Here is a 17,170-nt window from a genome sequence, read left to right on the forward strand (position 1 = left end):
ACTTTTATAATTGTTTTGTGATACACTTTCTGGGTGAGATACAAAGCCCAGGAGAGTCAACAGGTCTGTTTCCACTGAATTCTCTGTCATTTTTATCAAGTCCTAGGAAACAGCAATTCCAAGTCAAAGCATGCTCGGCAAAGCTTGTACAGAATTAGATTTCACAATTAGTCTTTCAAACTTCACTCCTTTAGCAGGAGTTGAGTGTCAATTTCCACCTTTTTTTGCCTTTAAAGGTGACAGAACCTTTAGTTGAACTAGAGAGGGAGAGGCATCACAAACATTTCTGCCTCTTCACAGACCGGCATAAAGAACTCCTACCATGCTGAGATGAAGAAAATTCCTGGTATTTTTTTCCTTAGTTTGTTCAACAGTGCAGTAGAACAAGAGAGGAAAACAAGTGCGCGCCCTTGATGTTATTCAGGTTGGCAGCGACTGACCCGGTGCTATTATTCTGGAAGCTTTCTTTTGATGGCTCCACATTGCCCCAAAGACATTGGTCAACTGAACTGCAAGACCTAAAAGCATGGTCCTCTAAGTTCAGTTTTGTTGGTGAAACAAAACAGAAACAACAAAAAACACCACCCCAAAAATCTAACACACACACACACCCCAAAACGACCCGGCAAAACCAAATCAATCTGAAGACTGAGTGGGCACAAGCTGTTGCAGATATGGACTTATTATCACTGCAAATTCTCAACATTATTTGAGACTGTGAGTCTTCACAAGTGTAATGTGTCTAAGAAAACACGATTATTTAAATCAAAATTTAAATAATCCTTATTTAAAATAAGTATAATACAAAGGAAAATGAGGCCAAAAGAGCATTCAATAAATAACTAGGTAGTACTAGTGAGTGTGACTTTTTTTTTTTTAACAGGCAGATTAAACTTCATCAGTCAAGGTTTTCAACCAGCAGTTAGAATAGAGACACAGAACATAGTATCAGACATTTTCTATAATACTTTGGCAGCACATTGATGTACAGACACTGCTGACAACAAGGGCATATATTTTACTGAGTTAAAATTAACTGTAAAAGGTGGTTTATGAATCTGGGAAGATTACACAACTCACTCCTACAGAAACACAGAGGAAAATGTTCCAAGATTTTATTTACACAAGTGATACATTGTGTGTTTTATGTAAAGGAGGGAACTGGGAATAAAACATGGATCCTGGTGCATCTGAAGGTTTTTAACTTCAGAATAAGCATTTGAATATACTATTCCAATCCTAGAACACCATTAGCCTAAAATAAGCTTATAACACTAGCACATACAGGAAAGAGTAGCAAAACCCGGCCCTGTGCTGCTGTGCAACAACAACTCAGTAAATCTGGCCCTCCTTAAGTTTCAGTGGCCACCAACAGTGTGAAGAATTGCTCAGTAGGAGAAAATAAGTCAGATCCAGTCCAGAGTAACCCACCCATTTTAATTAAAAAAACAAGAATGGAATTAAAGGTCACTCTAGGCAATAACGGTAAAGTTGAATTAACATCAGTATGGGAAACCTTTCATTCATCATCCCAGAATGAACACATTTGAGCATATTTGTTGCACTTCTTATTTCTAAACATTTTTAAATTCTGACAGTCTATAATAAACACGAAGAACAGAAAGTTTCATCTTGGATCACTAAAATGGCCTTGGGATTCTTATGTTCAGTTGCACAAGAAGCTGTTCCTTGACTTGGGGCAGAGACTTCACCCAGAACTGCACACTGCCTCAAACCCCATCCAGTGGTACACAGGAGTTATTACATTACAGCCCCAGCTCCTTCTACACTACTTTCCCTTACAAGAAAAGTAGTTAAAGTATTTCAGAAGACTGGACAGACAGGAAGGCAACTCTACCTCAGCTGAAAGGAAAAACAGCTAAAACTGAAAACTAAGAATACTGAGAGTGCAAAAACTGATATGAGAAAAAACAAACCCCAGCAACTACAGCTGCCATTTTATAGTGGACTTCCAATAAATGACCTTCAACAACTTGAGTTAATGAATCAGTCTCTACAATGAGACAACAGAAGTGGCTTCTGTGGCACACCAATGATCATTGCACTGATTAGAGCATGAAATTTATATTTTAAAATTATATACCATGTAATTTACACTCTCTTTGCCTTTTAGTCCTGTCATGTCCCTCAGAGAGCAATGTTCAGCACCACCCCATCTGCCTTTGCTCTTCTCCACGAATCCCAACCAGGCTTACACATCTTACCCACACTGAAAGTAAGGAGTAAGCAGCCATAACTACAAGGAAGGAAGGAAACACAGATGCCCTGTTAAGAGACAAGTTGTTGATTTCTTTCTGGACAATCACTGCTCTTTGCATCGTTTGGAGAAAAGATTCCTACAAATTACAATGTCATTGGCTGTCCTGTTGTAATGTAGCCAGACAAGAGACACTGTTCCTCCTTTCTCTGCCATCTCAAAGAGCCTTGTACTGCTATCAGACTTTCATAAGGCACTTTACAAAAACATTACTTGACTATTACATTTCACAGAAAAATGAAAAGGAAAAGCAGTTTTTAAGACAGGAGCCTAGAGCCTCCCTTTTCCTTGACTTCAGCCTGATTTCCAAAACATTCACATAATTGTCTTTCATATGTGTAACATTGCTTCTACTCATACACTTCAAAACATAGAAGGATTTCACTTAGAAGGGACCTGTGTAGATCAGGTGCAACCACCTGTTCAACTCAAGGCATATGTATAGATATATATTTTGGTGCAGGTTCTCAGTTAAGTTTAGCTTCAGTGAAAATGCCCTAATTTACATTTTACTGCACATTTGGTCCTTTGCTGAAGTCACAATAATTCCCTTGGCAGGAAGTTTTTGCTGTTAAACACACGGAAAACTGAGGAAGAGAATTTGAATGCATCTCTGCTTTTCCAGCTGGTAATCATCATTAAGATCTGAGCTGCATAGGTGGGATGTTCTCATCAAAATATACATCACTACATCAGTATTTCTAACTCATATATGAGGCAGGGTACTAGTGGAGGAAATTAACTCAATTTAATATCTTAGAACAAACGAATTAGAAAATGTTATTTCAGAATTTAAGATATGCATTTCCAAACACAAAACCAAGATGTTTTCTAATTGTATTTGTATTTCAGTATTTTGGTCATGGACTATTCTGACAGCTAATCTAAATCATTATTAAAAGAAAGAATCGCATATTATTTTAAGTCCTTAAATCATCAGAATTGTTGCTAAAGAAGAGAAAACATAAATACAAGAACTCAAGAAACAAACAAGCTTTATAAAAAGAATTCATACCTAAAATGGTCTTATTTACCAGGAGTTCACATATTTATCCCAGCATGCCTGGTCACATGAAGCAATGCCAGAGACCTTTTGTTAAGATAATGCTTATCTTAACAAAATGACCTTATACCTAGTAAATACTTAGAAATGGCTCATAATACCCAAGTAACCTGACAGAATAACCTCTCACTACTTTTTATGCAAGTAATGAAACAGGGTTAGGTCAACACAGTTGTCTTGAATTTAGTGCACCATAATTCACATACTGGCAAGTCTTCATGAGATAAATCATATTTTTAAAGATACTTATTCCTCTGTATACATATATGCACCCATAAAGGAAAAAAGGTGTGAATTCAACTACTGGAAAGTGTTCTACAGTGAACAGCTGTGTTGCTGGGTGTCAGGGATGTGAGAAGGTTTCTCTGTGTAGGGCTGTGAAGGGAGATATGCAGAGGAAGGGATGGTCACATGCACTCCCAGATGGTTGGCACACTGGAGGGCAGGCACATGGCAAAGGGACTGTTTCTATGTTTCAATACCCTGCACAGTACCAGAGGTCTTCTCAGACCCCATCGGCCCCAGCCACAAGACCACAGCAAAGGAGAGGGTGCCACACCTGCCCAAAATGTCCTTTTCACTCGACTAAATGTGGTGAGGAGGGGTGACCCCATCTTCAGATGGAGAGGTATAACAGCAGGCTTATGTACATATACAAAATTGCTTTCTCAGAAAAGCCACGTCCACGAAAGTTCAGAAAATGTTCATTAAGACAAATAGCACAAATGTAAAATATTTCAGTTGAAATCAAATGTATGCTCATGTCCCCCTTGCATATGAAATCTACATGTCAACAAAATCCTTCTACACTCCAGTACAGAGACAGAAATGTGCTGCAGGTCTGGATGTGGCTGACACCAGTGCATGTCCTACATTTGAAACCATAATATTGCCTGTACTGTTTATATAAATTGATCTCACTTTTCTCTGTGGTAAAAGAAGCTGTAGCAAGAAAGTAACAGAAACTTAGAAGTTTGGAAGAATAGAGAAGACTGTCATCTAAGATGGCATAGGATGTGAGAAACAGTTATGTTTTGAAGCCAGGTGGGTAACGCAACCTTTGGGAAGTGGAGAGAGAAGAGGAAGCACTAGAATTGACTAATTCAGCAAGTAGAAAGAGTTATATATTTCACTTTTTCATCAGCAACACTTGACAGCAGTTAACTTCATTTCCCAAGCCTCCAAATGGTTAGAGTAGTCAATGAGCACATATAGCTTATTCACATCTTGAATTGCAGAAAGTAATCCATTACAGCATCAACAACAATAAACTAGTCAGCTATATTGAAATTAAATATTCCATTGGAGCAAATACATACATGTAACAGCTGGTAAGTCATACTGCTAGCAGCTTTAGGAAGAAATCATTGCATTGTTTGTTTATGTTTTAACTGGTTTTTAAACCTTCAGCACTGTGATTTTTTTTTTTAATGGGAAGATGAGAGATTATACAAAGCTTCCTTGGTTACAAAATACCATCTATCTCTACATCAACATGCTGCTACAGCATAGTTTCTTGTGGTGCTATAAGTTGTCTATAAGCATTTATCCACTATTCCACTTCACCCACTTCCATGTTTCCAAAATCTACTGGGTATGCTTTCAGGTTAGGCATATGAAAATCTTACTCAATATGGTTGAAAACGTGAATATAAATGGATGATTCTCCATTGGTACAAATACTTTATGGAATTCAATAGGATTGTTTAGTGTGCTTCACAGGTTAGTAACATTTTCTTCACACAGACAACAGTATAAATGCTTTGGTGTTTAGTTTGGTAGCCTAAACAATCCGTTTCTTCCATTGAAAAATCTTGCAACAACTCATTAAACAAGCTGAAATAAATATAAGATACTAGGAAATGTTAAGGGTGACACACAAAGCAAATTTCCTTAAATGCCACACAAGTGACTATCACCCTGTGCAGAATTACATTTTTAGTGACTGTTTTAATTCCCTTTTTTCTTCTTTTGTAGACACTTCATATGTTCTGGTACTACACTGATGCTCCTAGAAGTTCTTACCCTGCTTTAATATCAGTATGGTAAAGCCAGCTGAACATATTCTTTTGTATAGGTTCAACTACTGTAGCATTTTGGACATGGTTATAGCTTAATCTGCTTTTTAATGTGATAACTTTGACAACAGTATCTCCTACTACAATTATAATAGTAGTGCTTGGACTACTATGGCTTTGCCCTCCATAGGGATACCTTTCTACTGGCAAAGTACTTCATAAATTACCTGCCTATGTACAGGTAAAGGAATTAAAATATGATATACTGGTACTAATAGCAGCTCAGGTATTGATATCAATATCATATATATAAATATATGATTCAGTATCATTTTGACTTTTGCTTTAAAGCTTATATGAAACATATTTAAACAGTACCTGTAAGAGATGAGCAAACATTTGTCCAAGTTCTTAACAGCCAAAATGAGTACAGTTTATTAGTGCTACCTTGAATACTGTTGTTTTATTTTACTTCTGTTTCATTTCACAATGAAACCTAACTCAGGGGAAAGAAAAAAATTCTAATTCTCTTGTTTTATCTTCAGGGGAAATTTTGCTCCTCTGCAAGAATAATCAGCACAATTAGACTCCTAGTAAGTCTGCAATATTACGTGGCATGATTGTTGGACAGGTTTTGTGGTGACTTGTGTATGAGATTTTAATTAAGTACAGAAATAGACAAATATGGAAACATCTTTAGGTTTTAGATCCCAAAGACACAAGAAATACTTCTTTTAAGCAGGTGTGCCTTCCTGGGCAGCTGTTTAAGATTAGTAAATTACAAGCTCAGGATTTTATTCTTAAATATGGCTAAAGAATAAACTCTTTAGTCTGGCAAGTTGGAGTCAAACTGCCACAATGAGCACCTGTTGAGAAAGCCCATTATTTGAAGCTGGGGGTTCTGGGTGAAAAGATCACTGTGAATTAATTTTGATTGCTTCACAAAACTCGACATAACAAATGGTCTCTGACAAGGGTATCAGGGGACTTCCATTTGAAGGGGAGAAAAAAAGATTTTGTTACTAGGAAGGTAACATAATCTCTGCAGTGACATTAAAACACACCAGTGGCTGCACTTGCTTGAATCTCCCTTCTGAAACAGATTGTATGTGCTTAGGTTACCAGGTATTAAGTTTTGGGAGGGAAAGAGAAACAAATGATATCAAAATCTTATCTAAAAGGTTAGCTAAAAAGAATATGGCCATAGATTCATGAATCCTGAATTGTTAATTGTTATTTGTTTACAAGTTCAATCGCAGCCACATTTCTGTGTGTTCTGGATTGCTACATGCATTGCCAAAAAGGAGGAGGAGGAGGAGAAAAGAATAAATTTGAAAAAAAGTTTTTGCAGTTGACTAAATAAATCAGCAGCTTTCTTGTGTGAGTTAATTCTAATAGTAAGTTAAGGTAACAGTAAGGCTAATAAGACTATCTGCTAAATACCTCTCTTGCTTGGTATACAGACTATTCAATGAAGCAGTTTGTGTCTCTCTGAAAAGAAGTTTCCATCCAAAATATACAAAAGTACTACCTGTCTGTCAACCCTGATTAAATCTAAGGCCAAGCTTACCATCTGTTTGTGCAAATGAAAAGCGTAATATTCCACCAACTACTCTGCATGACCACTTTACTTAAGGGTTTCCTGCAAAATGATTTTCAGTTCATCCAGGACTTATTTTTAGAACAAAAAGAATCACCAGAAAGCACTATGCTTTTAGCTAATAATCATGATCCAGTTGACTTTATGCTTGATTTGTCAACTCTTAGCCATTAATTTTACATGAATTACAATTTCTGATTCCTTCAAAAGTGACTGTAAAAAATATATCCATATGAAGACAATAAAATGCTCATATTGACTTCCCTTTTTACATGTGTTCTGTTTTTAAGGCAACCTGAATTATATCATCATCAGGGTACTAACTGCACCTACACAAAAAATTGGATGTTACTTGATTCATATGGGTACCAGAGGCTTGTGTCTATGACTAGCAAAAACACTGCAGCCATAATAAAGTCAGAATGTGGCCACATATTCTGTTAAATAAAAATAAGAGAAAAATTCAAAATAAATCAGACCCTGCACTTAGTTAATTTATGATATAGGCAGGAATCAGTCTAGTATTAGACCACCAGCCACATAATCTTTCCAACTCTTGCAGTATCTCTGTGTTACACTACAGGGCACACAATGGTCACCTGAAGAAAGAAATACAGATGCTGTTCTATTTCTTTCTAAAAATCAAACTGATATATTGTCATAATCCCAGCACAGAAATACTAGAAGTCTTCAAGCAGTGGTGCTTTGTTGTTGTAAATAAAACCAATAACCTGACTTGTTTGGAGTTGAAAGTAAACTCTGCATTGTCCAAACCCACATCAGCTCATTTACCTGCATATGCCTTTGCCAACACTACAGTCCTGCAGCCCTCATGTCCAGTACTCTGCCCCCCCAGAACCTTCCCAAAGATCTGTGCACACAGACACTGCCTAGTATAAATTACTTCTATTTGGATAATTTGAGGTATTTTTCCACCCAAGTCTTTTTTCTACGGAACTCCAGCCATCTTATATAGCTCTTAAAATTATCACTTATATCTCTTCAACCAATAGATTTATTCTCTTGCTAATTCCATTGCTCATCTAACATAAGACATGAAGCAATTGGTAAAAGTGAAAAAAAAAATCCCATAGATGTTTTTTATCTTACAAAAACAGAGAAAAAGACGAAGTCTTTCTAATAATGCTCCTGTGATTCTACTATAGCACACTAGAAAAGTATGAGCAGTGAGAAATATGTAATATATCAGGGCTTTTTTCCTTCATGTCCTGAAAATAAACTACAACTTTTCTATGTTGAAAAGTTCTTCCTTAAGTTAATAAAATCTGTCACTTTCCATAATGGTTGATTTGAAGAAAGTCCACAGGTGCAGTGTTCTGTTGTTCACAGCTTGGGAAGTCAAGGCTTATAATAAAAAGCCCTCTGTGTTATGGTCCTCCTTCCCCATCAATTCACATCAAGTATTATTAGAATCATCTGCCACCTCAGTGGTGCTTCCTCTGTGCTCAAACTGCAGAAGCAACGATGACATTTTACTGCTCTGCAGGTGCTGCTGTGTGTGGTCACGAACACAGAAGTGTGGCCTGCTATTGTTCCCCAGTAGCACTTTGATCTCAAACACAAAAAGCCACATAGCTGGCTGCCCTATTCATTCTTCTGCTGGGTTTATATGGGTGAGAGAAAGAAGAGGTGACAAGAGATGGGCAATCCATAATATTTATTTCAACAAATGCTTCAAATCTTTTTAAACATCATAAGAACATGGCTCATTAAACTACAACAGCCTTGAAATTGTGTTATAAAACCACAAAACAAAAATCAATACTTCTGCTGAAAAGGAGGTAATGAAATATATCGAGTTGGTTGAAAAGTGGTTTGTATGAATCATAATATTATTATGTGCACATCACTTCTACTCCCAATACTTAAAGTTAACAAACTAGGGAGTGTTTTCTATCCCATCACTTAAACAGGTGCTACAAGGTGGTATTTATCAAAGTTATTTTCCAGACTCAATGCTTCTGCCATAAATAATGCTGGGATATAGGAGGCTTAGTAAAAGGAGATCAATCCAATGCATATTTGCTACCTGAGCTTCAGCTGTTGTATTATTTCACAGTCTGATCAATACTGTGCTCTACAATAGCAAGGGAAAAAGCCACAACATCACCCTGATGAGTCACTGTAGGTTCATTACTGAACCAGAAGGAGGTAACATTTCTGATTTTATAAAGATTAAGTCTGGTAGCAGCATTTGACCCCTTTTAAATAGTTTAACTCTCTATTTCAAGTCTTTTGCAATGACTTGTCCAGATTTTCAGCAGTGTGACATAAACTCTTCTGGAATCAACACTCCCTCTGCTGAAAAAATCCTGTGAAATATTATTTAGAATTCTCTCTTATTTCTTTTAAAGTGGGGTTATTGCTCTGCAAGTTAATCCAGGGAAATCTAGTATTTAAAAATACTTTAACGCAGGCAAGCAATAATGGCATTAATATCTTTCTCAAGAGAAGAATCAACCATGAATACCTGAAAATAACAAAGAACAGAAGAGATTGAAGAGATTGAATAGTAACTAAACGAGACTAGCAAAAGGCTCAACAGCTACTAGCAGCCACTGTACTCTCACTCTCCTCAGAAATAAACCCCCAAATCTGCCAAACTCTGTTTGTAATGTAATCAGGAGAAGACAGCAAAATCTTCCCATACCAAAATTAATTCATTTAAAAGGACAGTGCTACATCCACATAAGTCTTTCAGGATAAAATAAAGAAGAAAACTATATATCAAAAATAAATGGATGGGGGGTAGAGAGAACTAAAAGCAGTTTTTAAGACTTGTGCAGTGTGCCTAGATTAACTATTTCCACCAAAACAGAAAATACATAGTATTAAAGAGAGTCCAAGCTGGGCTCTGGTATACAGAAAAGGGTACAGAGCATAGCCTGAGACTTCTGTAACTCTGATTTGCTGAGGAGAAACAAAGTGAGATCAGACCTTGATTTAGGACAAACTCATCCAAGAAATTTCCATGGTTGCCACTGCTGTAGCCAAAAGCTTCTCTGCACATCACTTCTTATACTATGAAGACTGACAGGGTGGACTGAGCCATTTCACTGCACCTCAGCCATTTCAAAGTCTCCTGTCCTGGAGATCTGTCCTCATAGATGCATGTCCATCCCATCATTTTAGATAGTTATGGTGGCACTGGAAAGACTCTAAATGTCCACTCACCACGAGACCCCAAAAGCTTAGTTTTACACCCAGTCAGAAAAATCTCACTTCCTACAGCATGCGAGCTTCTAATCCCAGCTGGGGGCTGGTTCTGCAGAAGCTGAGGAAATGCTATCCTGTAAATGAACATCTCAACTTCCCTTTGGCATGCAGAATGAACTGGTTACTCCAATTCCAGCAGGGATCCTTTCCAAATTATGCTTTGATTTTACTACTTAACAGCAGTGGGAGAAGAGGTGCTACAGCTGGTAGCTACTGATATTTAATCTTACATTTATTTTTACTTTATTGTTTCCTATAAATAGTCTTGTCTTTCACTAGTTCTACTGCTGTTAGAACCCTTTCCAGTAACTGTCAACATGACACAGAGCCTTAAACCCTGAGAGAGAAAGAAAGAAAGAAAGAAATGAGGAGGTGGAAGACGAGAGACAACTACTAATCCTAAAGAGAGACAGATCACATCATCACAGGACTCCCTGCTACTTCAGAGCATTCTACAGTAATTAGCTGTATAGTAATTTCATTTGCCTAAGGTCAAATCTCCCAAAAATGTTATTTGGAAATGCAGCAGCCTAGATTTGGCCCTCTACAAAGAACTAAGAGTATACTGCTTCCATCTCCCCACCTGTCAGCTACAGGTGCCTGACTGCCTCATGGCTCTGTCAGCACATGGCCCCCGTTGCTTGTGTACCTAAAGACTCATCACACAACAAACTAATCACTTTCCTTTGATAAGAATTAAAAAAAAAAAAAATCATTACCTTTTTTGGGGAAACTGCTGGCCAGACAAGACAGGAGGCACTAGGGTGATCTCAGTGTGTTTGTTTAGGATGTTAGCTCATAACTATCCACTATCATGGGACTTGGGCCATGATTTTAAGTGACTTTGTGTCAACATGTTTTTAAAAGCTTGATTATTAGCCAGAGTAGCACTTTCTGAAAGTCATGATTCTTTGGCATGGTTTAAATTGAGCATTATATAAATTGAAATAGCAAAATAAACCATCAAACAAGTTTCAAATTTAGGTCAAATTGTAAAAGAGGTGGAGGGCTGGCGAGTTGGAAATTGCTAGCCATGTTCTTCTTGTTAATGTTGTCAATATCTAATTTTCAACTAAAAAGTAAGTCCTTCAAGATGAGCAGTAGATAAAACCAGGACTTCAGGCTTTAGTTGATGGTTACTTCAGATTCCTGGTGAAATGAAGCTCACTCCATTGTGTTCCTCCACAAGACAGTTAAGAACAGAACATCTAAGTGTAACTTGCTGACTTGTATGGACAGTGTTTCAAAACCCAGAGTTAACCTTTCAAGCCATATTTCAAGTTAAAAAGATCAAATTGGTCAAGCAGAAAAAAATCTCCCACAGGATCCAAAAATATTTCCTGTCTTTACATCATTCCTAGGGCTCAACAGTAGAGCAGACAATGGACACACCTATATAGCTGCCTTTCCACACATGGCTGCACTACTGTGCTTGCAATTCATATAGAACATGGAGATGTATGCTCTCTGGGGAAAAAAAAAAAGAGGACCAGAAAATATTGGAGACTTGCACCAAAAACACATGCAGAGGACTCCAATTTTCACACTTTACTTCAATGAACTCTCCACTACAACACACTGGCCATGAGCCCTTTCACATCTTCCTGCCTACCTCACACACTACCCTCAAACAAACCAGACAATCACTCAGGCAACAAGTTTGGCCCTAAATTGTCATACTATGCATTATCCAGCATTTTTTTTTCTGATTAAATATGACTTTTACAATTTCACATACTTTTTTTACTGTTTTTTTCATATATGGGAAATATGTAACGAGAACTCATTACCTGGAGTCCAGGCTGAAAGTTATCACTATATAAATATCACTGAAATTGGAAATCAGCTACAGGCACTTGTTTGCAAGGCAGCAAATGCAACCACTATTTCCTTATACTGTTCCCAAGATAAAGGGACATTTTGCTTACAAGGAAAATTTTAAAAGATTGTGATTACATCCAACAGTTTATCAAAAATACAGTACCTCTTGAGACATTTTGCAAAATCTGATGCTTTGATCATACAAATACAGTAAAAATGTAAGCATGTATAAGATAGGATTAACTTTGAAACTTCATCTAATAAGTGGCAAATAATGTATTGAGGTACCAGCAGAGCACTTCCAGGTGTTCTGGTAGATGCTGAAATGCAAAATAGCTGGTTTGTGTTGGCTATCTTACAACCATTTATATTCCCAGAGAGTAGCCATGTATGATATACACACATTGTAAAAGACTAGTCTGAACAGTTTCCTACCTAAATCTGAACAGTTTCCTATCTAAATATCCAAAATAAGCAAAAATTAAAGGTAAGGAACTGTTGTTAGCATCATTTTACACAACACATCAAGAGATTAGAGCAACTGGCCAAGGTCACATGTGTCCAGAACCAGATGAAACTTCCATTTCCTAAATTATCCCCTCACATTTTAACCACATGCAAAACGTTTACATAAGCCTCCAAGGTTCCAAATCACTCATAATTAAAATGCAATAAATTCCATTCAACAGCACTAACAATAAAGGAATATGTGTGCATCAAGCCAGTGCATACATCAGCAGATAGAGAGTGAGAACAACAAAATCCTGTGTAGGAATTAAATTTCACTATTGCTGTCAACTTTTCATTTTCACTAATGGCTTTTAAGAAAGTCGGACACTTTTCCTCAGTCCATTTTACCTTTTCCCTCTATTTGACAAATATTGATTTTCATTTCCTCCAAGTTTAAGTGCATTGAATGCTACTGTGACTGGTTTGTTTGCTTTTTTTTTTGTGTCCCAGCTTTATTGAGGATACCAGCGTGAATGCTTACGGCTTTCAAAAGAGGGAATTGGTTTAATAACTTCTTCAAATCCAGGAGAGAACACAGGAGCCCAGTCTACTTTTTCTATAAGTCATGTAAGAAAAGTGACTCTGACTCTAGGTGACCATCTAATGTCAGTAAGGAGACTGCTGCAGTAATAACCTCAGTGTTTTAAGCTGCTACTGCTGTGCTCTGTCACAACAGGACAAATTACAGAGTGTTCTCCCTCCGCTTCAGTGCAAATTAGACATACTGTCTTAAAAATGCCTTCAGTGGCACTTCAAGCTAAGTCTGTTTTGTAGACAGTTGTCCCTTTAAGAGGCTTGGTTTGGAAGGTAACACCTCATGAAATTCTGGCTCAAACAAGCCATTGCTTTATGAATTCTTTTTCGCCTGACTCACAGATACATAAGCTCAATCTCCTTTTGTAAGATGATCTCAAGCTTTACAAACCTGCCTAGTACTGTTTGGACTCTTCCCTATCCTAAGGGCTTGTTCACCAAATAAGAAATCCCACTGTCTTTGTGGTGTTATGGATGAAGAGTCCTATTCCACCCGTTCAAATACAGAAGGGGGGAGAAATCTCAGTGGATAGGAATAAGCATCTGGACTGAAAGGGAAAGAAAGTAGCACCTTAAAACTGCCACACACAGCATTACAGAAATTGTCTGTACAGCACTCAGGCATTCACCAGTGTCAGAAGCCAAAATAAGCTCAGCTAACAGGGGTTTAACTTAGTTTACATGTATCAGCACCAGAGGCCTATGCTGGTATTAAGGGTTCCCCACAACCGAGCTAACTAGTGACCTAAGATCACAGACAGCACCGTTCTCAGCAGCAGCTCTGACACAAGTTGCTGAGAAGACTTGGTATTCAGTCTAGACAACTAAACAGACATATGAACCCTTGAAATCTGTTCTGTCTCTCTCTGTAGTTTGCTATTCTCTGGATCCTCTAACCAACAGACAGATAGGGGTTCATACGAATGCACATTTTGCATTGAACATCCACTTAGCTATTGTACATATTAAACAAATGTTAGCTTCACTATGGATTACCTGACATTTTAAAATCCTGATGAAAATAAAGCAATTTAAAATTACTCACTGCTAAAGGAAACTCATTTTCAAAACAGGCACTGCTTTGAAAGAATTTTTAATATTATTCATCGAGTTAGTTTCACTGGCTTCACTTTGAAATTATTTTCCTCGGAAAAGATGGGGGAAAAGAAAGAAAGAAATAGTGACCAGTGGGGTTAAATCTGTTACAGTGTGCCAGACCACTTCATTTTTTGCATTCCATATTCAATTCTAAATACTTCTCGTGTTGCACCACCTGATGCCAGGTGCTGCAGGGCTTCTGCTACACCCACCTGACATTGTGATGCTGCATTTTTAAGACCTTTAAATAATGAAAATAGACCTTTGCACTTCAGCACTGCGCTGGTCAAGAGAGCTGTCTGTACAGATGATGTGAATGTCTGCTAACATGGAGAGACTTCTTACTTTTGAAATGAAATGACACTAGAAGTTTCAGGGCTGATCATTCCAGTGAGAACCTTCCTCATTACCACAGGTGACCAAGTCTAATGTGGGCATGCAAATGTTTTTGGTGTCCATCTAACCCGATTTTGAAGTTCTTTCCAAGGGTGACAATAACTTCTGAAAGGTAAGAAGAGCTTGCAGTTTGGGTTAACTAATTATTGAAAGAAGGATGACATCACTTTCCTACTCTACAACTCTGTATCAGCTGTTCTCACACTGCACTGTGTGCTCTGAGTCTGCCACATACAAGATGTTGGCCTCGCCCACCACGCAGAGCATTGCAGAGAACAACTCTAACCCTCATGCGCATGTTCTTCACCAACTCCCACAGTGCTAGACAGACTTGAGCACTAAAGAAAATTCCTCTTTCCTGCTCTCCTGTTTTCACTCTACTGCTCCCCTTCCCACATCATTGAGAAATTTTTCCTCTTGAGAAATTTAGTCTGTGGATTCAAAAATACATGGCTAAATTAAAACAGAAGATAAAATGGAAACTGAAGAAACTTGTGGTAGGACAAAAAAAAACAACAAACCAACCACAATTTGAGCCAGAAACATCATTTTAATTACTAACATTCCTATATCTCACTTACCTGTGAAATATTTCAGCCACCGTGTGGTTCAGGGCCTCCTGGTATCTCTCATCCCTGGAACAAGGAGATCTTCCCAGGAAGGAATCACCATGCACTCACCATCTTCCAGGCATCTCCTAGGCCACTGACAGTAGTCAGGATAACCATTCCGATATTAACTATAACCTGGATGTAAAACCCAGAAATATCAAATCAGAAAATCATAAACACAGCTGTCAGTAACTCTGGTCTCAGCTGAAGTTGCATAGTTTTCAATTATTCCTGTTCTTTCCTATTAATATTTCCAAATCTCTACTCCTCCTTAACATTTTGTCTAGAGATACATATTTATATAAGAGACCATGTTGTAGGTGAAATCTTTAAGTCACTATATTTCAACTCAGCAGTTAAGAGACATATTGCTTCCAGCTGGCATAAATAACTGTACCCACTTATTTGCAAAACATTATTTTAACTTCTGTCAACTCATATTCATGAGAGAAGGAAACCAAACAAAAAAACGCTAGTTTGATTTAAAAACAAAAAAAGACCAAAAAATACCCCAAAACCACAACAAGACCCGACCACAGAGAAACAAACCTGGAGAACTGAACGCTGGCAGGAAAACAAACCTGGAGAGCTACTGAACACTGGCAAGGAGACAACAAAAAAACAACTGTCATGTTACAAAGTCTCACCTTCTCCTGCCAAGTAAAACTGGCCTCCTGCAAAGACACAGCCAGGTAGTTTGTGACTTCAGGACTCTCAAAAGCAAGAAGCATGCCCCACAGAAAAGGTCAAAACAAGCAGCAACTGTTGCATTTTGATGGTCAGCAAATATTCTTTCCAAAGCAAGAACAAATCGAGACATTTGTTGCTCGCTACAGCGGGGAGTAGTTGCAACCTGTTCTTAAGTCTCAAACCACAGCCCAGCCTCGGAAGAAACACTGATATTCAACTGACTTTTCCCTGAGAGAAGGGTTTGGGATTTGGTCGTCATCAGCACCCGAAATAAGCCAGGCAGTTTGCTGCTTCCCTTCCCTTCTCAGCCCTGCCTCGCAAACACAGAAACCTCATTCCTGCCCATCTCATGTGCTGCCCCGATCCTCTCTCTCCTCTCCGCCGGAGAGGGTCTTTCGGGTGAGCCCTTCACCCCCTTTACAGCCTCTCATTCCGCCTGTCCCCCAACACCTCCTCAGTCCGCCCCGTGAAGTGACACCCGCCGGGCGCTCCGCGGCCGAGCTGCGCTCCACGCTCCGCCGAGCGCCGCGTCCTCGCTTCCCACGGCTTTCGGGGAAACCCCAGGTTCCCGGGCCGTGGGCTGGCAGCAGTGCCCGGCGGGAGGGGCAGCCCTGCGGTGTCCCGGCCAGCACGGGCCGGCCGCCTCCGGCCGCTCCGCCGCCGGCCCTTCCCAAGCGGGGAAGCTTCGCACATTAGCCCAATTTTTAAATAAATCACGTCTGTTTCTGGGTGAAGAAAATTACTCGGGATGATTAAATGAACGATCGTTGGCGCTTAAAAGAAAGGAAAAAAAATACACCACCCCACCCTTTATTTTAATGGATGATAAAATTGGGATGGGCGAGACGGAGGGGGAGGAGGGGAAAGGGGGAAGAAAACTTTGTTTCTAATGAGGAAAATGCGGCTGCGAAAACAAAACCGTAAAAAAAAAAATCTATTCTTGACTAAGGATTAATTCAGTGTCTGTGAATAGGAAACGCTGCGCTGGGTAATTGCAGCGAGGTAGCGCGGCTCCAGCTGCGAGGCGACGCGAGCACCTTTGTGCGCTTGCCAGGACAGCTCTGGGGAGAGGTAACTTCCCTCCGTCCCCACGGTCTGGTGTCGAGTAACGGGAAATTTAACATTCCGTGTTTCCAGAGCAAATTATTCCCCCCCCCCTCCCTTCCCTTTCCCCCACTTCCCTCGCAGGCAGCCAGCCGGGCGCTCCGCCTGACGGGGCGGGGAGCCCCGAGCCGGCCCTTGGCACCGCATCCCGCGGGCACGGGGACGGCGTCCCCGGCCTCCGCAGCTCCGTTCGGGGGTGAGAGGAGGATG

The 17,170-nt window shown here is 39.2% G+C and overlaps 1 long non-coding RNA gene across 1 annotated transcript in view; it reads right to left on the reverse strand.

The window, feature by feature from the left end:
- LOC108497955 overlaps nt 1-16,308 on the reverse strand; it is a 182,144-nt gene extending 165,836 nt beyond the window's left edge. Inside the window, exons 1-2 of the long non-coding RNA XR_001875019.1 lie at nt 15,814-16,308; nt 15,137-15,301 (exon numbers count right to left, since the gene is read on the reverse strand). This is a non-coding gene — a long non-coding RNA (uncharacterized LOC108497955). The remainder of the gene's footprint in view (nt 1-15,136; nt 15,302-15,813) is intronic.
- Nucleotides 16,309-17,170: the final 862 nt, after the last annotated feature.

This window comes from Lepidothrix coronata, unplaced genomic scaffold, assembly GCF_001604755.1.
Source record: "Lepidothrix coronata isolate B3197 unplaced genomic scaffold, Lepidothrix_coronata-1.0 Scaffold54, whole genome shotgun sequence".
In the NCBI taxonomy this organism is placed as follows: domain Eukaryota; kingdom Metazoa; phylum Chordata; class Aves; order Passeriformes; family Pipridae; genus Lepidothrix; species Lepidothrix coronata.